Source organism: Epinephelus fuscoguttatus, linkage group LG13, assembly GCF_011397635.1.
Source record: "Epinephelus fuscoguttatus linkage group LG13, E.fuscoguttatus.final_Chr_v1".
NCBI lineage: Eukaryota > Metazoa > Chordata > Actinopteri > Perciformes > Serranidae > Epinephelus > Epinephelus fuscoguttatus.
Genome location: NC_064764.1, coordinates 27,539,864 through 27,561,371, shown reverse-complemented (window position 1 = coordinate 27,561,371; position 21,508 = coordinate 27,539,864). Strand labels below are relative to the sequence as shown.

The 21,508-nt window shown below is 39.4% G+C and overlaps 1 protein-coding gene across 1 annotated transcript in view; it reads left to right on the top strand.

The window, feature by feature from the left end:
• The first annotated feature begins 3,061 nt into the window (after nt 1-3,061).
• The window catches only part of LOC125899885 (cytoplasmic protein NCK2-like), a 57,759-nt gene continuing 39,312 nt past the window's right edge, over nt 3,062-21,508 (top strand). Inside the window, exon 1 of the mRNA XM_049594545.1 lies at nt 3,062-3,298. The gene's annotated coding sequence lies outside the window, so the exon portion shown is untranslated. The remainder of the gene's footprint in view (nt 3,299-21,508) is intronic.

Below are 21,508 nucleotides of genomic sequence, written 5' to 3'. Positions count from 1 at the left end.
TTTGAGCTAAATCCAGTTTGTTGTGTCTCATTTTACAGATAATGTGGAAGTGTAGGTGAGGAACCTGGCACGTACTGTGACTCTAGTGTGGGTGACAATAAGGATATGATGTCATCTTCTGGTCTAGTCTAAGTTTAGATGTGTTATCTTTACTTCATGTTAACTTTGATGTCACTGTGGTGAATGAGTCAGTAATAACCCATAAGTTTCATGAGGGTAATTTTGTGTCTTTTTGGTTGTTTTGTGTCTTATTGTAGCTATTTTGTGTCTCTTCAGAGTCATTTTATATTTTTTTTAAGTCAATTTTGTGTCTTTCTGGGTCATTTTGTGTCTGTTTGAGGTCATTTTGGTTTTTCTTTAAGGTAATTGTGTCTTTTTTTGTCGTTGTGTGTCTCTTTGTGTCATTTTGTGTCTGTTTGATGTATTTTTTTGTTTTTTCAAGGCAATCTTGTGTCTTTGTGGCTGTTTTATGTCAGCTACTGCTTAAACCTACTGTATGCGTTTTATTTAAACACCTCAATGTTGAAATGTTCCTCATTCAAGTGGCCCGTAGTTGCTATACAGTGTACAAGTATCGCATGAGTCACATCCTTTTGAATGCCTCTAAACTCTGCGGTCTGCAGAAAAATCCCATTTTTGGTATAAATATACTGTATTTGCTTTATATAACTGTACTAACTGTACACATTGTGTAAAACCTCTATTATTATTTGCCATTTATAGTTAATGCTCCCTGTTTTAGTGTATAGAATAAGCTCATAACGTATTCTAGTTTAACTATGTGGGTTACTATGTCCTTCTTTTTGCAGCTGTGGCACTTCTTTGACTTTCCTGTGTGAGTAAAATATAAGTTGAGCTCATCCAAAGTGAACGTAGTCCCATAATATTATGATGTGGGCTGGAACAGTTGACTGTTTTGTGTAGGCTGACGTTGTGGCTTTGTCATACTGTATGTCAGATGTTCCAGAGTTTTGGAGCACAGCATAGGCCTACATGTTTCTGAGTTTGAAAGCTCATTCTTGACCCAGGAAACAACAACACTGACCATTTAGTGCCTGATTTTACTATGTGGTATAGATATGGTATGAATTAAAATGTTATATTAAGATGAACATAGAACAAAAAACAGTAAAATATAAAGCAAACTTCCCATCGTCATCACCAAGGGGCGATATAGCCCCCCAGAGTTTGTCCCTTTTCCTCTTGCGTTGTCCTGTGCCAGTCCCGGCGTTGGTGACGTCACCAACGGAACCGGCGATCAAGCTAACAGAAGACAGCGCCGGAAATATAGTGATATTCCTTCAAAATAATGGTTTTAATGGAACCAAATGTATATAAATAATAGTAAGAAGAAAATAAAACGCTTCATCATCATCATCATATTTCATACTTTCATCCATCCTTTTGAACTGGAATACCTTTGTAAAGCACTTTATTTGTTTTGAAAGGTAAGGTAATAAGGTTAGACATTATTCTACCCAGATAAATGAATAGTTTTATTTCTGATACTGAGTGTATTTTGCTGATAATATCTCAATACTTTTAAACAAGTCCTTCACTTGTAACACAAATGTTGGTTATTTTATCTTCCACCACTTAATATGTCTTCCCCACTTTTCAGAGGTAGGATATTATTTCAGTTTACTACATTCATCTGACACTTATAGTTACTTTTTACACACACACAAAAATCATTTGCTTAGGTTATATGATATGACACAATACTATACTATAAACCTACCGAATTTTAGAATTTTAAAATATTGTATCTAAAATTGTTAAGGCAGTGGCCTTTTTTTTTTGTTGCTCAAATTGTACTTCCACAGAAATTATCGTAGCTTAAAGCTAAGAACAAGGACAACACAGCTGAACAAAGGTAAACATACACATTTAACTAGCCTATATACCTATATGTAGCCTACATGTGTGTGAGTGAAGAAATATAAATATACATAAAAACGTATATCTTAGAAAGATTAAAATGCAATACCAACATCAAAATGAACATGTTTTTGTTATTGGTAAAAGCAGAAGGTAATATTTTTATATTTGTTAGTCATTTTATTAACTTTTATTGTATTATACTGAATTGTTTGATTTTATGATCTATGGATACATTGCTGCTGTAAGGTGCCCTAAGCGCCTATAAATGAAATGCATTATTATTATTATTATTATCATTATTATTATTATTATTATTATTATTACTATTTTTATTATTGCCTATATATAATGAACTAACACTAACATTTATGCCATTCTGCATAATGAGTACTTTTACTTTTGATACTTTAAGTACATTTAAGCACATATTTCTGTACTTTTACTTAAGTAGCATGTTGAATTTGGGACTTTGGTATTTTTAGATTATATAATTCTACTAATGGTACGTATTGATATTAACAGACTATGAACAGATTTTGCTTGCTTACTTGCTTTTTTGCCTTTTTGCATAATACTGTAAAACTAAACTAAAATTATTTTCTTAAATCACTGAAATCAATGGGCCTATATTTGGGGACAGGTATCTAATTCCTTTCACACAAAAATGTTGCTCAGGAAAAATTTGGAAATACGATCAAGTTGTTTTTATAAATCAGTATGAATATTACTTGTTTAAAAATTTGGTTTCAAATAATATATGAATTATAAATCAGTATTAGCCATAACCTGATTTTATACATCTGAAGACCTTTTATAAAAAAAATAATAAATAGATAAAATTAACTGTTTGTCAACCAGACCAGGCCTCTATTTGAGACAGGTCTTTATTTGTCAAAATGTGGAGCCACACCCGGCAAGTAAGAGATAGACTGTACAAATATTTTTTAGAATTTTTTTTATTATTATTATTATTACTTTTATTATTCTTATATTACTTTATCTATTTTTTTAATTATTACATTTTTATTTATTTATTTTATTTTATTTTATTTTATTTTATTTTATTTTCAATAATGTCTCTTAACTTGAAGTGTATACAGACAGCAACCCTCCTTTCCCAAACGCCCTTTTATTTTGAAACTCTCGAATGGAAGTGAGTTGTACATCCGGACGAGCTTGATAGGAGTGATTGAGGTGGAGGCAGCCAGCCTGCGACAGAAAAACAAACGAGCATAGGTTGAGCAGTACCCAGTCAGTGCATGTTTTAAAAGAAAAAGAAAGAGTGAACCCGGAGGATATGTGGATTTAAACCTTATTTCTGTCGCTTCCACGCGGGCTCACTTACTTACTCTTTGCGTCTCATTTCGGCGGAGTGTGTCACCGTTTGCCCATTCTCACTGGAGTGAGCACTAAGGTAAGCCTGTAACCGCAAATGAACTGTGTAAGTTGGTGCAGTTGGACGGGCTACTTTGCCCACTCAGGCGCTTTTAAACGCTTCTTCACGTTTAATTTTCTCGCTAAAGTTTGATTCACAAACAGTCGTAAAAGTTGGGGCTTAAAATGGGAGCTGAGTCGTGTCACTTTCTAGAATTGACGCTGGGTCTTTGTCCACTCAGAGCTGCTTTAACTAGACATTGTGCTGGAGCCGCGGGTTGCCCTGCGTTTGTGTTTGTTACCATTAAATAACACACTTTAAATGGCTTATTTTTTACATCCTCACAACTAAAACATATTTCTTTATATTCCCCCACTTATCCATTTTGCTATATTTGCACGGGGCCACTTCTTAAAAGGCCTGTAAGCGCAGGCTACTACAGCAGGTCTTTAGTCATCTCTGTTGTCCAAGACATCTGTTCAGTTTGACTTGTTTTCTACATTTCTATTGTTTATTTTCTTGCTTTAAAACCACATTCAGTCATCTGTTCATCACTTGAGTGCACGGCGTTTGTCAGAGGGTATTGTCTGAAACGCAGCAGCTTACACAATGAACCACATTTGCCATAACACCATAGATTGGCGACTGTTGCCACATGCCGAGCTTGTCAGTGTTTCTAGCGGCTCATGGTGGTAACTACACCAAGGATCCCTCCATCAGTCCCAGCACATGATGGGAAGCATTGTCTTTATTGCCTGCCTGGAGTGGTTGCTAATTAATGTACCATAAATTATTGTTTTTCCTTGAATAGATGAGGAGAAATGTTTTAAAGTACAAGCAGCAGTTGTGGGTGCAGACACACTTTGATGGCACACCTATTCTGCTGACACACCCTCTGTTAAAGGCAAAGTGTAGGACAAGGTTCACTCAGCAATGACAGGCATGTGGAAGGAGAGTGCAATAATAGACTGCCAGGCCTGTATTACAGAAACTTCCTATCTTACATCATAAGTTAAGAAGTCTTGATGCCAAGTAAATGTGACATTTTAAACAAGCATTTTAAAAATCAGATTAAAACCAGAAGGGCAGCTACTCGCAGGATAAGAAGGAATAAAGAGCTGTAAGTTTTTGTTACGCAGCTTTTGTGGTGGAAAACTACATAAACTCAGTTATTTTAGCTACTTAAATACAATGTGAGATCCCTGTGCTTTATTTCAATAAACATCAACATCAAAAATATCTACATATTAATCGAAAGCTAAAGTTACATTAAAAATTCTGAGTTTACATTTTAAGTACAATTTTGACTGCAGGACTATTAGGACGCATTCACACTAGCGCTGTTTGGTCCACTTTAAACGAACCCTGGTTCACTTCCACAGATAGTTCGGTTCATTTGGAGTGGTGTGAACGCTCATTCAAACTCTGGTGCGGACCAAATGAGGGAAACCCTGGTCCGCTTGAAAACTGGGGGTCTTGGTTCACTTGCAAGTGAACCCTGGTGTGGTTAGCTTACAGTGGGAAATGCAAACGGACTATCTAGCGAACCAAAGAGAGGAATTTGCATTGTGGTGTTTGGTGTTTTTGTGGTGACCAAGCCGGCTGAAGGGGATGGATTTCTGTTTTCGGTCCTGGCCAATCGATGAGCTGGGTCTTCTTCTTCCTCGTGCTTTTTCTCTTTCTGGTCAGCGGTCGTTTCAGGCAATACTGCACCCAAACGAGCAGCTGTTGTAACTGCGTGACTTTGTCTAGGCGGTTTGGTCTGCTTTAAAAAATGCAGTGTGAAAGTGAACCAAACCAAATGAAGGTGTGAAATTTTTCGGCACTCCCCGCCCAATTGAACCGATTCCCCTGGACTATCCTGGTGTGAATGTGCCCTTACTTGTTACATAGTGTTTTTACAGATTGGTAATACTACTTAAACTACTGCTTAAAGGAGCAGTTTGTAGGATATAGCTAGTGGCAGCTAGGGGCGAGGATTGCAGATTGAAACCAGCCCAAACTTCTCCTGTTAGCGAAACGTGAACTCCCAGTTAGGATTCTGTCAATATTCATTATTTTGGCGATTTTTAACATGAGTGAAATTATTAGCTGAGGCCTTTTCTTCTCCAAAAGAAACAGACCAGGGGTGTCATTTATAAAACAGTGCATATGATCCATACTAAAAATGTACGTACAGACAAAGCCAAGTATGCGACAATTTCTACAATCAGGCTTCCAACTCACCATTTGCATCACCAATGTCTTGTCTCAAAAATGTTTTTAAGCATGTGTCAGAGTTTCTCCCATCAAGTCTGTTTTTATACATCATAACTTTACTGTGGGAAGTGGCGTATGCCTCTTTCAGGCCTCAATTGGTGCGTTTGCAAAGTTTATAAATGAGACGCCACCTGATTAAATCCAGTAAAAACACTAAATAAAGCAGCTTTATGTTACAAATTAGTGTTTCTGCGATGCTGTTTGGCTCATCGCAGAAGGGCTGCTACCCAGCACCTGCTAATGTGTGCTCACCTTTTTTCCTCTAATAACTTAAGATCCCGATGTTCAGGAGGTTTTTACTGGGAGCCCAATTATCTGCAGAGGTCTCTTCCTCTCCACAACAAATGCACACAGTGATTTAAACTAGTAAAATCACAGGATAAGAAAGTAGGAAATAAAAAAAATAAAAAAAATCAGTGTTTTTCTAATAATGTTTGGCTTGTCACAGTGGGGCTGCTGTGAAAATGCAAAAACATAATTCACCCTTTCTAGAGCCAGTGTTTGGTTTGTCCGTTCTTGGCTACTGTAGAAACAACATGGCTGACTCCAATGGAAGATGTCCCCCTTCCTCTGTAAATATAAACCGCTCATTCCACAGTAACAAAAACACAACAATTATTATTTTCAGGTGATCATACACCAAAGGAAATATGCCTATTATATTACATTTCTGCCAATATATCCCACTAAATCCTACACACTGGACCTTTAAGTGAATTGTATGAGCACTTCCTGCACCACTGCCTGATAAAGTAGATTTGATGTTGAGCTCCATTCAGTTTAGTTGTTAGAATATACTTTTTAAGTGTTGATCAGACAATATGAATATGATAACTTGGGCTTTGGGAACTTTTCAAAGCTATTTTCTGACACTGTAACACAAAACCTGATAGATCAATAATGCAGCCCCACCCCATTCTGCTGTATTTATTTGGCTTCACACTGAGGTTTGGCCTTATGTAATGTATTTGCCAACAGGTCAAGACTCACATGGTCCTTCAGATCTTGTATAGTAGGCTCAGCTGTCAAACATTAACTTGTTAATGCTTGTAAATATTGAGAATCCTGGAAGTCAAATACAGGTTGAAGTATGAATCAATTCTCGGTTGTAAGAATAAGATTAGAAAAGAAAAGAGGGTTTGAACAAATTCCCATTCACAGAAGCAACAATTTTTGAGTTGTACAACAGTACATGTCTTTAAAATATTTGATGCTGTATGTTGGTCGGGCTGCCTCTACTCCTGGAGCTACAACTTATCGGAAACGTCATCAGTTTATGTTTAAAATTTGAAATAAGTGAGGAGTAAGGCAAGTCTTAGTGTTAAGAAGAGCTGAAATTAATCAATTTGTTGTATTTCAAGTAAAATAACAAATAAATAAAGATTCTCTGGTCTTGCATTCTCCAGCCAGAGCATTTGCTGCTTTTCTCTCTTTAACACCTTTTGTAAATTGATTTATTTTGTCATTTTGGACTGTCGGTTGAACAAATTAAAGTAAAATATCGCCTAAAGGAGCTCATGATGCACATTTTTTTTTTTTACTATTTTCTGACACTTAACAGACCAAATGATTAGATTGAGAACAGAACAGAAATAATCTGCAGCTGCCACACTTAAACTAAATGTGTAATCAGTACGCAGCTTACAGATGTGTAACCTTCAGAGAATGAATTAAAGGCTCATGGGCTGAACCTGCTCCCCTTCTCTAAATGAGATTGCTTGAAATCCACCCTCCCTCATCCTCACAGAGTGCAGGCGAGGTAATGATGCATTCAGGCGACCGTCATCAATTAATAAAGTCAGAATTTGGTGACATTTAACCTCCAGGAAGTTGCAGTTAAATACCAGCGATAATCTCTTGCAAGTGTACCAAAGGAGTCATGACGTTCATTTCAAGACATAATGGAAAATTGGCAAACAGCACCCAAAGTTAATGATAAATATATTGATATGACGTAATCTCTCTACTGAAATGCCTGTAAATGTAGCCTTCTACGTGTAATGATTAACATCATATCCAGGCTGATAAAGAGAACAAACAGAAATGTTAATGCTTGACTTTCATTGTTTACACCTAGCAGTGCTGTTTTCATAAGTACAGTGAGAGCCTGTGTACGCCTGGTATTAATGTGCATCTAAAGTGATCAGATCACAAGCGGGCAGTGCTAGATACAAGTGTGATGCATCGTGAACTGATCAATCAAGCCAGTAGCTCAGGTGGACTGGGGCGTATTTGACCACATATCTTACGGAGTGTAAATGGTGATGTGTCCTGATGGTTCTGCTATGTCATCAATGCAGAACGTGGTGGGGTTTTTTTTGGTGGCCGTGCCCTAACGCTCTAAAACATAGCCATTTTACGCCATGTTATTATTGCCGACATGACCGCTAACATGATTAGCAAACGGCTAGTGAGAGAGTGGATGCAGTAACTGTGCACAGGGCCCTTTTGACCTTCTAGTCTAAGTGGCATAGGCAGTAACGAAAGTGAACCAGAGTGGTCAGCTGGACATGTATGATAGACACAGGTGTGCACAGCAGTGTGTCTCAGCTGTTCACTTGTGTTTGTATCACTGAACTGCGTGTTGTAAACAGGCTCTCATGAGTTAACTAGTGTTTGACAACCACATGGAAACAAATATCATGTCAATAAAATGTAGTCTTATGATGTTTCTCAATTCTCCAAATTGAAGAGGTTGGTCTGACTGCATCATTTAACAGTTGAAATACATGTGATGGATTTTGGTAAACTGAGGTGGTGGTGTCTTACAACATTGATCCTGAGCATGCTGAATTTCATGCTTGCTAACTGAGCTGTTAGCTTATATATGGCATCCATGTCTGCTTGTTGTGATGTATTTTGTCTCAAAATACAGATTTTGAAGGAGGCTGTCTCTAAATTGGGACAGTTTTCCGCAACTTAACGCAGCCTCCCGTAACTTTGTCTCCTTTGTGTCATACACAATCTCACTCTTTCCCAGTCATGTCTGCAATAAAAGCATTTTATTAGCAGTAATAAGGGTGCTTTCACACCTGCCCTGTTTGGTTTGGTTCAGTTGAGCTCAAGTTTGTTTGCCCCCTAAGTGCTGTTTGTTTGGGCAGGTGTGAACACAGCAATCACACTTTGGTGCGCACCAAAACAACCAGACTGAGACCTTCTTGAAGAGGTGGTCTCGGTCTGGTTACAAACAAACTCTGGTGCGGTTCGTTTGTGGTGAAAACGTGTTCCGACCTGGATCTGAACCAACTGCAGTCACATGACATATTGTTTGGGTTAAACATGAGCATGTTACAGTCCTGGAGGATTATTAATGTGCACCTCCTCCTGTACTGCCTTAATATGCACATTCAGCACATCCAATGCATCAAAACATTGTTTTCTAGTTGGAGCCGCGCCTCGTTTTCAAACTGTATGGTTTGACTAAAATGAACAATGACAGCAATATAGTCCACGATGAGCAGCGCTAAAATCAACATTAGAAAGTGTCACATTTATCTTGAGAGTGTGCTCTTCTTCAATGTTTTGTTTACTTCCTGGATTTTTCCCACATGGAGATTCTGACCAGTCAAGAGCAGCTTTTTTTGAGTAAGGCATTTGATCTAGTCCACATATCGGTAGCTAGCCGGTGAAGAGTGCTGTTCACTGTTTCATAGTGTTGACCTTAAAGGTGCAAGTGAAACAGGATGTTTGTGAAACAGTAATGTAATGTGCAATATGGGGATTTTTTGTTAAACATTTATTTAGATCGACCTGTTTATGTGACCTATATGACCTATTTTAGACCTGATAAAACTGCAGGGGAAATTTGGTGGCCACAGAGTAACTTTTTGTGGCCATCTGGCTATGGTGAACCCTGAGATTGTCTCAAATTAATGGGCAGATAAATAAAAAGGCGACATTGCAGGCTTGGGCTTGTTAGTGTTACTTGTTATTAGAAGCGGTGTATGAAAGCTGAAAGTGACATTTATTCCACATTCATAATATCACACAATTTGCGTAAATATAGTGCTCTTTTCAATTTTGGTCGGTCTGGTTTTGACTGACATTTCTTGCGACTGAATTTTCCTACATCAAACACTTAACACTTAAATTTGTCATTTGAGCCACATTTTTATAAATGAGATAACAAGCCAGATCCTTTTTCTTTTTTAGATGTGATTGCACAGTTATGAGCTGAGACTAATTACTCTGCTCATCTCCCTCTCATACGATGCTTAATGGGCCTAAAATGCCCACACACGCTGTAAGTGATTAAATGTCACACAGCACTTTGTTCATCCATTGTTTGGAGTGGGAGTTGATGGAAAAAGACTACGCTATTAACAAGAAATATTTTGCTTTTTACGTGGTTAAACTTTGTGTAATGTGACTTTGACATTGTCTTTTTACTACAACCTGAATGGGCTTATTACTGTATGTGGAAGGTACTATGAGTCTAGAGTATGTGCTGCACATGATGGAGTATAATAATTATAAATTTATTAGTCTGAGATAATTTAACAATGAATAATTCATACTTTAATAATGTAATTGGTAGTTAAATAATTTAAGATAGTAATTTCAAGATCAGGTGAAATATTTGTCCTTTTAGTTGAATGTGTGCGCTGTGAGAAGAGGGTTTTAAAGTCGATTGCATCGTCCTCTTACATTTTATGACACATACTAAATGGAAAGTGAACTCCAAACAGATTCACTTTAAATCACTTAATTACAGCAGGCAATTTTTATGTATATGTGTATAGACCATCCTGAGATATGTGAGTTTATCATGTCAGTACCATCAGCTACACATTTTTTATTTCTGTCCACATCTCACACAGAACAACTTTTATATATTTGACTCTGTCGAGCTGTTTGTGTTTTCAGTTCTTCTTGTTTTGCTCTGTAGTTACCCTACACTTTGAGTATTGCCGGTCGCCCCTCAGGAAGCTGCAGTGCAGCAGACGAAACCATGCAGGGAACAGAGATCATTGTCAAAATTGGTATTTTGGCTTTGTGGAAAGTGTAATGTTTGCCTCCCTCAGGAAATCCTAATCTCTCTAGGAGCGGAGAAGGAATTAATAAGAGCAGGCACAGATGGGCGGTCAGGAGACACATGAGGAGCATCATGTTGATCGCGAGATAAAGGTCATCCTATTGTCATTGTAATCATCTGTAATCTGGGGAATGGGTAGCCATTAAACTGACAGTTCATACATTTATGACAATGGACCCCCTTTTCCATTACCCCATGATCTGGGAAGATAGAGGATTTGTGTCACTGTTAAGCAGAAAGCACACAATGACCATTGAACAATATGCGTGTCCTTTTTAAAAAAAGAAGCGTATTGTTTTCCTCAGAATTAGTATATGTCTTCATGGAATTACTGATAATTTCCTTTACACCATGTTGCTGCAGTACAGAATTATAGTGTAGCCTTTGTGTGGTGGCAGGTGACGTATCATTCTGTGTCCCCTCTCTAAATTGAGAGGTTTTTGTGGGTCAGTGAACGCAGCACACTTGGAGCTTTCCATGATTTCTTTTGTTCCTCAGCGGCAGTTTGTGACTCACGGGGTGGATAACTGTTCTGTTGATCTGTTGAGTGCTGACCACATCCGATCGATGGAAGGAGAGGAGCAGCTTTTGGAAGTGAATGCAAACTTTTAGACCCAACAGTTTGAAGTTCAGCGGTTTGGACTTTGCCCCAAGTGCACTCTGCTCTCCTACAGTGTGGTGCTGTAAATAGATGTATGGTTTATATATTCCAATTGTGCTCCTAAAGAGCGGTCCAGCTCCAAAACTAGAAAATTTGTTGGTGGCGGCAGATGTTTTAATGCTGGTGGGTGCCACAAGTAAATGAATGTTTGGGAAACTGTGATTTATTTGTTATGATTTTTAGCCACATGAGCTCCATGGTTTCAGAGAGGGCAATGTGGTTTGGTCGATGACTTTGGTCCATTGGGATTGATTGCTGTGAAATTTTGTAAAGACCTTTGTGGATGAATCACAGGGACGTTGGTGACCTCCTGACTTTTCCTCTATAACACCACCATGAGTTTGACCTTTTATTTTGTTTGTTTGCATGGATTGCCATGAAATTTGGAGCAGACATTCATCGTGAGGGTGAACCTTAATGATTTTGGTGATTCCCCTTTTCTAGTAGCATCACCTGCCGATCAAAGGCTTCACTTATTCTGTGAAATATCCACATCTACGCGATGAATTGGCACAATATATTGTACAGACGTTGATTGTTCCCACATGATGTATTCAAGTGTCTTTTGTGATACTTTGTCTTTTCCATAAGTGCCGTCATGAGGTTGAGATTTGTGGTATCTCAGAGACTATTGAAAAAATTGTCATAAAGCTATGGTACAGTCATTTCAATGGTTTTAATTAAGCTGTCAAGCAAACTTAAAGGGAACCAAATGAAGCCCATTTCCATCAACTGGTTTGGAGCGAATAAACAAGGCTCTGGAGAGTGTAGTTTGTGGTATAGGTTGATACTTTACATATGGCTGTAATCCACCAGTAAACAGAGTAGAAGTTGCGAACCAGAAACAAAACAAGTTGCCTTCGCCGTCCAACCTATGCATGCGAGATACATGAAGAGAGGCCTCTAGGAATTTCTTTAAACTGGGCAAGTTTTAATTATTTTTCCATGTCAGCCTTTCCTGGCGATGTTTCAAGTTGTCCAGAGATGAAGATAAATTAATGCACTGAATCTAATGCACGGGAAGATGCCAACCGCAAAACAGCTGATCAAGCATGTGAGTTAAATTTTCAGCGCATCAGAACTTACTCAGCAAATGCGGTTCCATGTCCCATTTATCGCATTAATGCTTTAGGTCAAAAATACAAAACATGGGTATGGTCAAGCAAGTGTGAAATATTTTGCTGTTTCCATGCAGCTTTTCTGATTCACTACTTCAAATGCGCATAAAAATCATTAATGAAAACACGGCTATTCATGTTCCCCTCAGGATGAATTGTAATGTGATCCTTTGAAATTTCATCAAGTGTCATCATCAGGTCAACATTTTAATTTACCCAATACTTTGGGTTATGATGAAACAACTGTAAAATGATTGCCAAACCATGCTTAACATCCTAATATAATATTGTGGCTAATGGCACACACAACCTAGACTCTCAGTCTTGTTAAAGTATTTTTTTATAACTCAAAACTACTCAGTATGATCCAAACACGAGTATCAGTCTCCAGTCTGTCAGTAATTCACACCTTGGTTTTTCCAGGACTTTATTTTCTGCTTCTTATCAGTAGTTTCAGGTTTCGGTTGTCTCCCCTGAGTGTTTTCTTTTGTTCTTTTTGTTTGTTCATTCTCTCCTCCTCGTCCTTCATCTCTATCATCACCTCTCTCCTCCGCCACCAGGCTTGAGTTCCTAATTCATGCCCAACAACTGAACTAACAGGCTGTTGGCTTCAGTGTCCTTGTGTCACCACCGGGCACAGGGCCTAATCCTACTCTGGGACACCGAGGGGGCGACCATGGAGGGAAGAGAAGGAGCGTAGATGAGGGAGGAAGGGAGCAAAGCTGGTTGTAGTTCAGTGGTACAGTGGTACAGTGGTATGCCTTCGTAATGTGTGGATGGTGCAGAGTGATGTCAAAGCCTGAGATGACACGGTGGCGAAGGAAACATAAGAATGTGGGACTAACAGGTATATCATTATAAAAACAGATGAAAACGGCAACAGATCCCTGCAGAGAACTTTGAAGTTCGATCTCTAGCGCTGGTCGTGTTTCTTTATTAATGGAAAGAAGACATAAGACATAAGATTTGGGGAATGGGGGACTATAAACCTCCCGAGGTCTTCAGGGAGATTACTTTGGAGATTTTAAATTGGATTCCTCTTCCCTTGACAGCGAAACGTGACCATAAATTCATAAACAGGAAGAGAGCTGCTCGTTAAATCGTGATCAAGGGTCAGCAGCCCTCCACATGCTTCTCTCAGTGTGTACGGGGTTTGTATTACATGGCAGAAAATTGGTACTTTGGGCCATGGAGAAAGACAGAGTGAGGAACGAAACCCAACACTTCTTAGCAGGGGAGTGCAAACTTTAGACAAAGGTTCAAGACTTTGGGTGCCACTACACAAAGAAAAGCTGAATTCTGATTAATCAAAGAAAATTAGTTGGAAATTAATTAACAATAATTTTTACTATTGATTCATTTTTCAAGCATAATTTGATTTGACAGCTTCCAGGCTCTGACTGGCAAAGATTTGGAGGTAATTTGAATATGACAAATTATGCCTGAAGATATTGATATTCAAATGATCAGAGCTGATGCTGCACTCACTCATCTACTTATGTTGATTACATGTTTTTACATCTCTTCACCAGTTTACTCCACCTTTGCATGGCACCAGTCGAAAACCAACTCGGCTCCTCCAGTAGTGTCTTTAGCTCCAACTGACTTTCATTGTCTAAAAAATGTCTAAAAGTTGAGCAATGAAGAGAATGCTGTAACTCATCCATCAGTGGTGTTTCTGTGATTCATGAAATGAGTTAATCTATTGTTTGAGTTTGTTCCATCATGTTGTTTTCAGCGGAGGCTTCGGCAGGCCCTTCATGCTCTAATTGATTTAATTAAGTGGACGTTATCCCCTTTGGCTGTGCTGATGCTCAAACCGGCAGTATGCAGACAAACATTGAGTTATCTCACCCAGAGCACAAGCTTTGCTTATCTGCATTTCACAGAATGGTCCACGTTCCAAGCTCCCCTTAGAGCATTGCGGCCCACGTTACATACATCCTTCTGAGGTTCAGCCTCATTAACAATCTCTCACCATTCCTGTGGACTCTTAGAAAGGCGCCGACGCTCTAGTAAACACTGTGATTCACATTTGTTAAGGGTTTTCCCTATCCAGCGACGAATTGTTCCTCTTTGTGATGGACAGACACATATATTTATTGGTTTTCTTGATTTCTACAAGGTTGTCACTTCAGTTATGATCATTTTAATGTTCATATCATTTTAAACAAAGCACACACCCCTGCAAAAATGAGATAATTCCACTCTCCTTGATCTAAAGAAACCTTAAGAAAAATATTCATTCCTTCTATTTACTATTTATTTTTTCTTCATCCTGTTTACTCCCAATTTGGAGCACCTAATTACCTATGCACTGTTAACTCTAATGTTGGCCTGAGGATGGTTGCACACAGACACGTGCCTTCTCCATGACTCATGTCTTTACAGCTGTTCTTTTCCACCTGCCAGAATTGAACATCACTGAGGAGTAGCATATGTACTCCACACGATCCTCCCAGTTCCACTGTCAGTGTGCAGGTGCTCTTTTCATCCCAGTAGGACTCACTAGGGCAACGGCCATTTTTAAACGTGCCCCTCACTTTCACAGGTTGAAATGATGATTTTAGGCTAACATTTTTGGCATGTTATAGCAGCTCTATCTTACTAAAGGGGACCTATTATGCTTTTCCATATTTTCTGTCATATATGTAATGTTACAGTGTTGGATATTTATATTAAATGTGTTTAATAGTTTCAGATAATTACACACGCACATGTAAAAGTAATTCCTGTGAGCAAAAATGTCAAGCTTCAGATTGTTCTGAATACTCCTGGCAGATTTTTCTATATGGTCATCTGCTCCAGGCACACTACTACATTACCTAGCTTGCGCTGCTACATGTAGCTACATGCTAACACCAGGGAAACATGTAGGCCTGATCTTGGTTGCCAGTGTTGTTAATTTCTCCTCGTTTTGGATCATATTCCTTTTGGAACATGTTCAGATGTGAAGGTTTTGGTTACTTGGGTTTTTCTTGCTGTAGAAAGTGCTGCTATACTCCATTATAGTCATTCTCCTGGCTGCAGTGATGGTGCAGACACACTGAGTCAGTGGCCGAGAGTGCAGATGCAGAAGACCTGGAAACGCAGGCCAATTAGAGCAGAGTGGGCTTTTTCAACAGGGTGGCTTAAAGAGACGCACTAGGGATGCCCGTTAGCTCACTTGGTGGTGCGGCGCCCCATGTATCAGGGCTTTGTCCCTGCTGCGGCAGATGCAGGTTCGGTTCCAGCCTGTGGCCCTTTGCTTCATGTCGCCCCTCTGCTTCCTTTCCCCCTTTCACGTTAACAACTGTCCTGTTGATTAAAGGCAGTATGAGAAAAATAAATGTTTTTGTGAACATTGAAAGCACAGAAACACATTTAAGTAGAAACCCAAAATACAAGTATAAACCCCCCCAAAAATAGTGTAATAGGTCCTCATTTATTAAATCAACAAAAAGCCATCATCAAAATTTTGAAATCACCTGGTTCATGTGCTTTAAGTTGTTTCCTGTTTTTGCAGTCCAGCAAGACCAGTAGTGTGATGAGTCGTCTCAGTTGAAACTATCTTGGTATTTGCGTTGCATCAAGTTATGATGGATCAAGTGCGCATGTTATTTCAATGTGTCAGACACGTTTTATCTTCTGCTGCCCATTTCATTGTCAGATTGCAGCCAAAGGCCCAATTTCAAAAATACTATTAAATCCTAATCCTTAAAATTCTTCTCAAATAAGCAAATAAAGCAGGGTCCTCATAGTGTTACAGAGTGTGTGTATAAGTGTAGTCCCAGATAAGGTTGTACTCAATGGTCAACACAGCAGTATGTTGTGACAGCATTGTAAACAACTCAGCAGTTTTGTAGCATCTTCAGCATTGCAGTGAGCAATTGAAGAAACATTCTGAAGAGGTTCAGTAACTTGAGTTTTAGGAGATCTGGAGTTGTATTTGTGCTGTTGTTGGTGGAAAGTTTCAGCTGCTGATTTCACGATGAGCACACCTTCAACCAGACATGCATCAATGAAATAAGCTTGTTTTGCAATTTGTTGGATTTAAAATAATGCACACTCTCAGCTCTCTGAGCCACAGGCTGTGAAAACCTCTGGGTTACAAGATCCATAACAATGCAACGGATGGTCAGTCGCTTATCTTAAATTAAAATTATTGTATTTTCTTCATAACGACAATCCCTTGAGAGCAAACGCATTGATGACTCATGTGACATAAGCCTGCGGAGAACATTGGGCATGTTTTTCTAAATAACCGCAAGATAATTGAGGAACTTCAGTGATTAAGCGAAGCGCCCACACTGCACACAGATAATAAGAAAGTGAGAGCTTCGGAAGGCGCATCAATAGTGTGTGTTTGCTGGGACATGCACCATGGGAGGGATTATATGGATGGAATTTAACTCTAGTGAAAACCTGCCGCCAGCTCTGCGGCTTGTACAATGCAGTAGCTTAACAGTGTTGTCAGAATTACACAATGAGCAAGGGCAAGACTCAACACAGAACAAGTGATCTACCTATCTAAACTAAATTAGAGACCTGACAACTGATCTAGTATTATTAGTTGGTGAAATTTTATCTGTTTCTGCTCCGTGTGCAGGAATAAATTTGTAACTCAGCATTCGGACCGACACTATCCCCACCCTCTCATTGATTCGAATTATGCCCCTCTGTTGTGTTAACGCAGGGTCGTCCGGCACAGACGTTAAACCCAAGATAACTTTCAGTGATAACTTCCAAACTTGTCTAATCTGTCTCATAGTGTTATAAAATGGTGTGTAGTGTTTCGCTGCCTGATAAGCCTTCACACTCCTGGATATATTAGTGGACCTCCTGGGTCACATTTCATTGTCTCACCAGTCAGTACCTGAAGCAACACGCTCTCCACCAACGCAGCCCTTCACATGTTCCGCACACAGGGCTGTTTTCTGTTTGAACGCTCACCAAAGGAGGAGTAGCATTTCTGTCTTTAATCTGCAGCTGTGATGCCTTTACAAAGAAGTCCCCAGATGAATGGCTTTTAAAATTTTGATGAGTGTCTCTCACCTGACGTGTCCCACATTCTGGATCCACAGAATGAAGCAAGGCTTTTTACAGGAATTGTCCTTTTTATCTTTCCTGTGATTTTTCTGTTGTCTTGTTGTTACGTTTTGATTCTCATTTGGCTTGTAAAGTAATATTTTACAACGCTGATTGTTCTGTACATCCTTAACAGGGCTGGGTGTTGGCAGTAGATACCCTTAAGGTAACCAAAATAATGTAGCACACAGTAGAAGGGAAACGTCTCCATCTAAACGATACATTCAAGCCTTTTTATACCCAGACCTAGGAAAAAAGCCCATTAACCTCAAACATTCTTCAATTTACTGTGATGTGTGATTGGCCCATGACCTCAGCATCCGGACCCACACAGTCTTTGGTGTGGTAGTTCTGGGGAGTAACAGAATACAAATAACTAAGTGACATATTTAAAATCCAAAATATGATGAACTGTATTCCGCTACGTTGACTGTTTTAAAGTGGTGGAATTTAGAATATTGTTACTGTCTTCAAAAATAGATTACCTGAAGGGATAACTTTGTTCATTTTTATTTGCCACAGCACTGTGTCCTAACTGAACGTGACGCAAGGGAGCAACAGTTTGGACAAGGAACGGCTAATTTGTGATGCTGAATGAGGAATTATCTATATGATACCTCCTCAAAAACCCAAATAAGGTGGCAGCTGACTGGAGAGAGATCGCAAGGAAGTGGTCTGTTCGTTGTTTCCAGTAAAAATCACAATATAAAACGTGTTTTCTGTTTAAAAAGTACCAATGCAGAGAGAAGAAATACTTGCCCATCTTTTAAGTGGTTACATCTCCAGTCGAGATAACAGATGCCTATGTGGTTTGTTAAAATGACATAACTGAAGTGCACATAAAGGCCAAGGCACATCAAACCGACTTCTGAGAACTAGCGGTGACGAGAGCCTGCCAAATAGTCTTGGCCAAATAGTTGAACACGAACACATCAAACTGACGGACAACAAATCATTCATAAAGGGAAACCAGAAGAACGTCTTGACGCTAGTTAGCCAGTTAGCACATTAACAACACAATCCATTGTTGACAGAACAAAGCATTTTTACCGTGCACCAGTGACACAGTAACACAAACCACAGGGAAATGTTTCTGCCAAAGAGCTCAGTGGCTAAAGAAAAACAATCTAACCTCAACTAACATGTTTTTTTCCGACCTCACTCCCTCTTGACTTTGGCTCTTTGTTTACAGTTCTCACTTCTGTTTCTCTTCTCGTGCGCTGAGCTGAAATTGCCAATCAGAGTAGTTTCATTCACCGATGGGCCAACGCTGATTCAACATTCTGAATTGGCGGAAAAAAGGCTAACTAGCACCGGCACTGACGACGGCCCAACCAATGTCTGCTTGGTGTGTCAGGGCCTTGACACATTCAGCATAGACAGAGAGCAATGCTTGTATTCTCTTAGGACACGGTGTCAAATTCATATGAGGCACGCATTTTCCATGAACAGATTAATTTAAAAAGTGTGTTCAGGGTATCTGTTGTGGAATATGTTAAAAAGGGCTCCCAACACTAGGTGTAGTGAAGTAGAGCTCGGTGTGTTTGAAGGAGTTGGCTGAGCAGCATGCAAAGATGCCACCAAAATGAAATGAAAGTATGGCTGTACTGCCAGCACAGAGCCAGAAGAAAATGTTGGCATTGTACATTTCTGCAAAGAAATGAAAGATTGTTAGAAAAAGATTGTTTTTGTGCCTAAACCTAACCGAACGTTAATTACAGCATTGTTGAAACCCTGTGGTTACATTTTTAAACAATACCTAGCCCTAAAGTCCCTTACCTGTGAAATAATTAGGCCACAACTGTATTCTAGCAGCTGTTGTACACGCTTGGTATTTAATTTTAAATGTAATGCTCAAGCTCATTTCGTAGCTCATATCATATCTTTATGTGGCGTCTGAAAGAACTGCTGTAACTGTGCACATTCAGATTGTTCATAAACAAGCAAAAGTCATGTGACAGCCTCTGAATGACAACAGTCTGGCTGATCACAGCTGATAATTCAGTGCTCATGAAATCTGTATTGAGGACGGAGAAATGCTCTGGAAACAACAGCTTAATTTTGATATTTCTGCTCAAAATATTTTTAATTTTTTAAGTCAGAATATCACCAGTTCATGTATTTTTTAACATGTAGGCTGTAAAGATATTATGTCTTCCTTTATTTGTTTGAAATCTGCTGCTGCATGCTCAGGAGTCGATGCAGTCGCTGAATGGAGCAATATGATAGGCCTCCTCTAATCCCTCTGTGCACTTTCTTTCTCTCTTATTCTCACACACACACACACACACACACACACACACACACACACACACACAGAGACAGACACACACATGCACACATGGTTGGAGCTGAAGGAAATCCTGCTTTATTTATGAGATGTATAGCTCAGAGTGCCACAGGGTTCTCCAGAGAATTCAAGACTGCACACAAACAGTATTTGGCCTGTGGTGTCTCTTCTCTCTTGCTCTCTTGCACACACAATCATATTCACTTGCTGCAGGACATCTATTTGCCTTATCTGCTGTTTTGGCTTGGCAGAACCAGTTATTTGAGTGCGACCCGGGTCTCTCTCAGACGCGCACAGAGCGCTGCTGGCAGATGCTTGCTGATCGTGGTGCTTCAGTGTTTTATGTGGCGGCAGTTCAGTGAAAGGAGTGATATCTGCATGTCAGAGGAGCAGAAATGCCATCGTATGCTCGGGCCACACTAAATCACGGCAGCGGCATTCAAGTGTATCATAAAATGTCAAGCTAGGAAATCCTACAGTGCATGAAACCATAAACACGGGAGCTCAGAGGGCGAGAAGAAGTATTTGAACTGTTTGAATTATCAGGCTGCCCACAGATGAACACAATAGCATTGAGATAACATCATCTGCAACCTTTTTTGGCCCTCAGCTGAAGGGCTAAACATAAACCTGAGTTGTTCATATGATTTAGAGGTGTCATGAAAAGCTGTTCTCGTTGATAGTAGGGAGTATTTAGCCAGGTGTTACATTCCTCATGTTGGACTTGCTTTTGGAATTTTGGCATTTAACACCAGAGGCTAGATTGAAAACAAATATTCAACACTTGGAAGGTGAAATGAAAGAGATGTTGCAAGTGGGACTGTGAAGCTGCTATATTCAATGTTGTTCAGGATAACAGTTGATGACATCACAATGTCAAAACAATGTGACCATTTTAAAGGGGTCACTCATCCTCTGAATCTGTAGCTCTGTACTCTACTAGACCAGCACCAGACAGCCCACCATGTTTCAGTCTTTTGTTAGACCAGCTAACAGTGAACATGGTGGAGCAGTTAGCTGCTTAAGAGCCAGATATTTCCCTCAGGAGTTGATAGAGACCATAAACACAGCTCAATGACAGTAACTATTGGTCTTACATTCATTAGGTGGACACAAACATGACTCCAAATGAATGATAATGTTGCTCCATAACAGCTGAAAGTGTAGATAAGATGTAAATTAAAATATTTCCTGAAAATGTTGAACTATTCCTTTAACCATTTTTCTGAAATGATTAAAGCTGGGGAAAGCAGTTTAATTTTGGGATTATTGAGCAAAAATCCCTGAATAAACTTTGAGCATACTTCCGTATGTCCTCTTGGCTCTGTTTTCAGGCTTTAGAAAATCTAGGTTGTGATGGGAGACTTTGGCGAATCACAGGTCATTTCAAGGTGAGGGGATTCCTACTGACTTTTCTGCATATTCAGATACATCTGCACAACCCTTTGGTGAAAGCCTGATTTAATGGTGGGGAATCCTACAGAGGAAATTGCTATTCCAGCATTGGCAACAACTGCCTGCACTGCAAAGCAACCTCCCAAAACAGACAGTGTTGTCTAAAAGACTGTCTGACAATAAACAAAATAAAACGCGTGTCAGTATCAGCGAAGACTTTCAGAGATGGAAAGGAGGCTCCCAGCGATGGCTTTAAGTTCATTTTTATGTAGCTAACTTTAGTTAAAACCTCGAATCATGCTACAGACTACCTTGACAAGAGCAGACAGCAGCTCTGGAGATGGACCTCCAGTCAGAGGTTGCAGCAACCCATATCCAGCCAGCGCAAACCCCAGTTTCGGGAGACCAGACAACCCAAACTCCC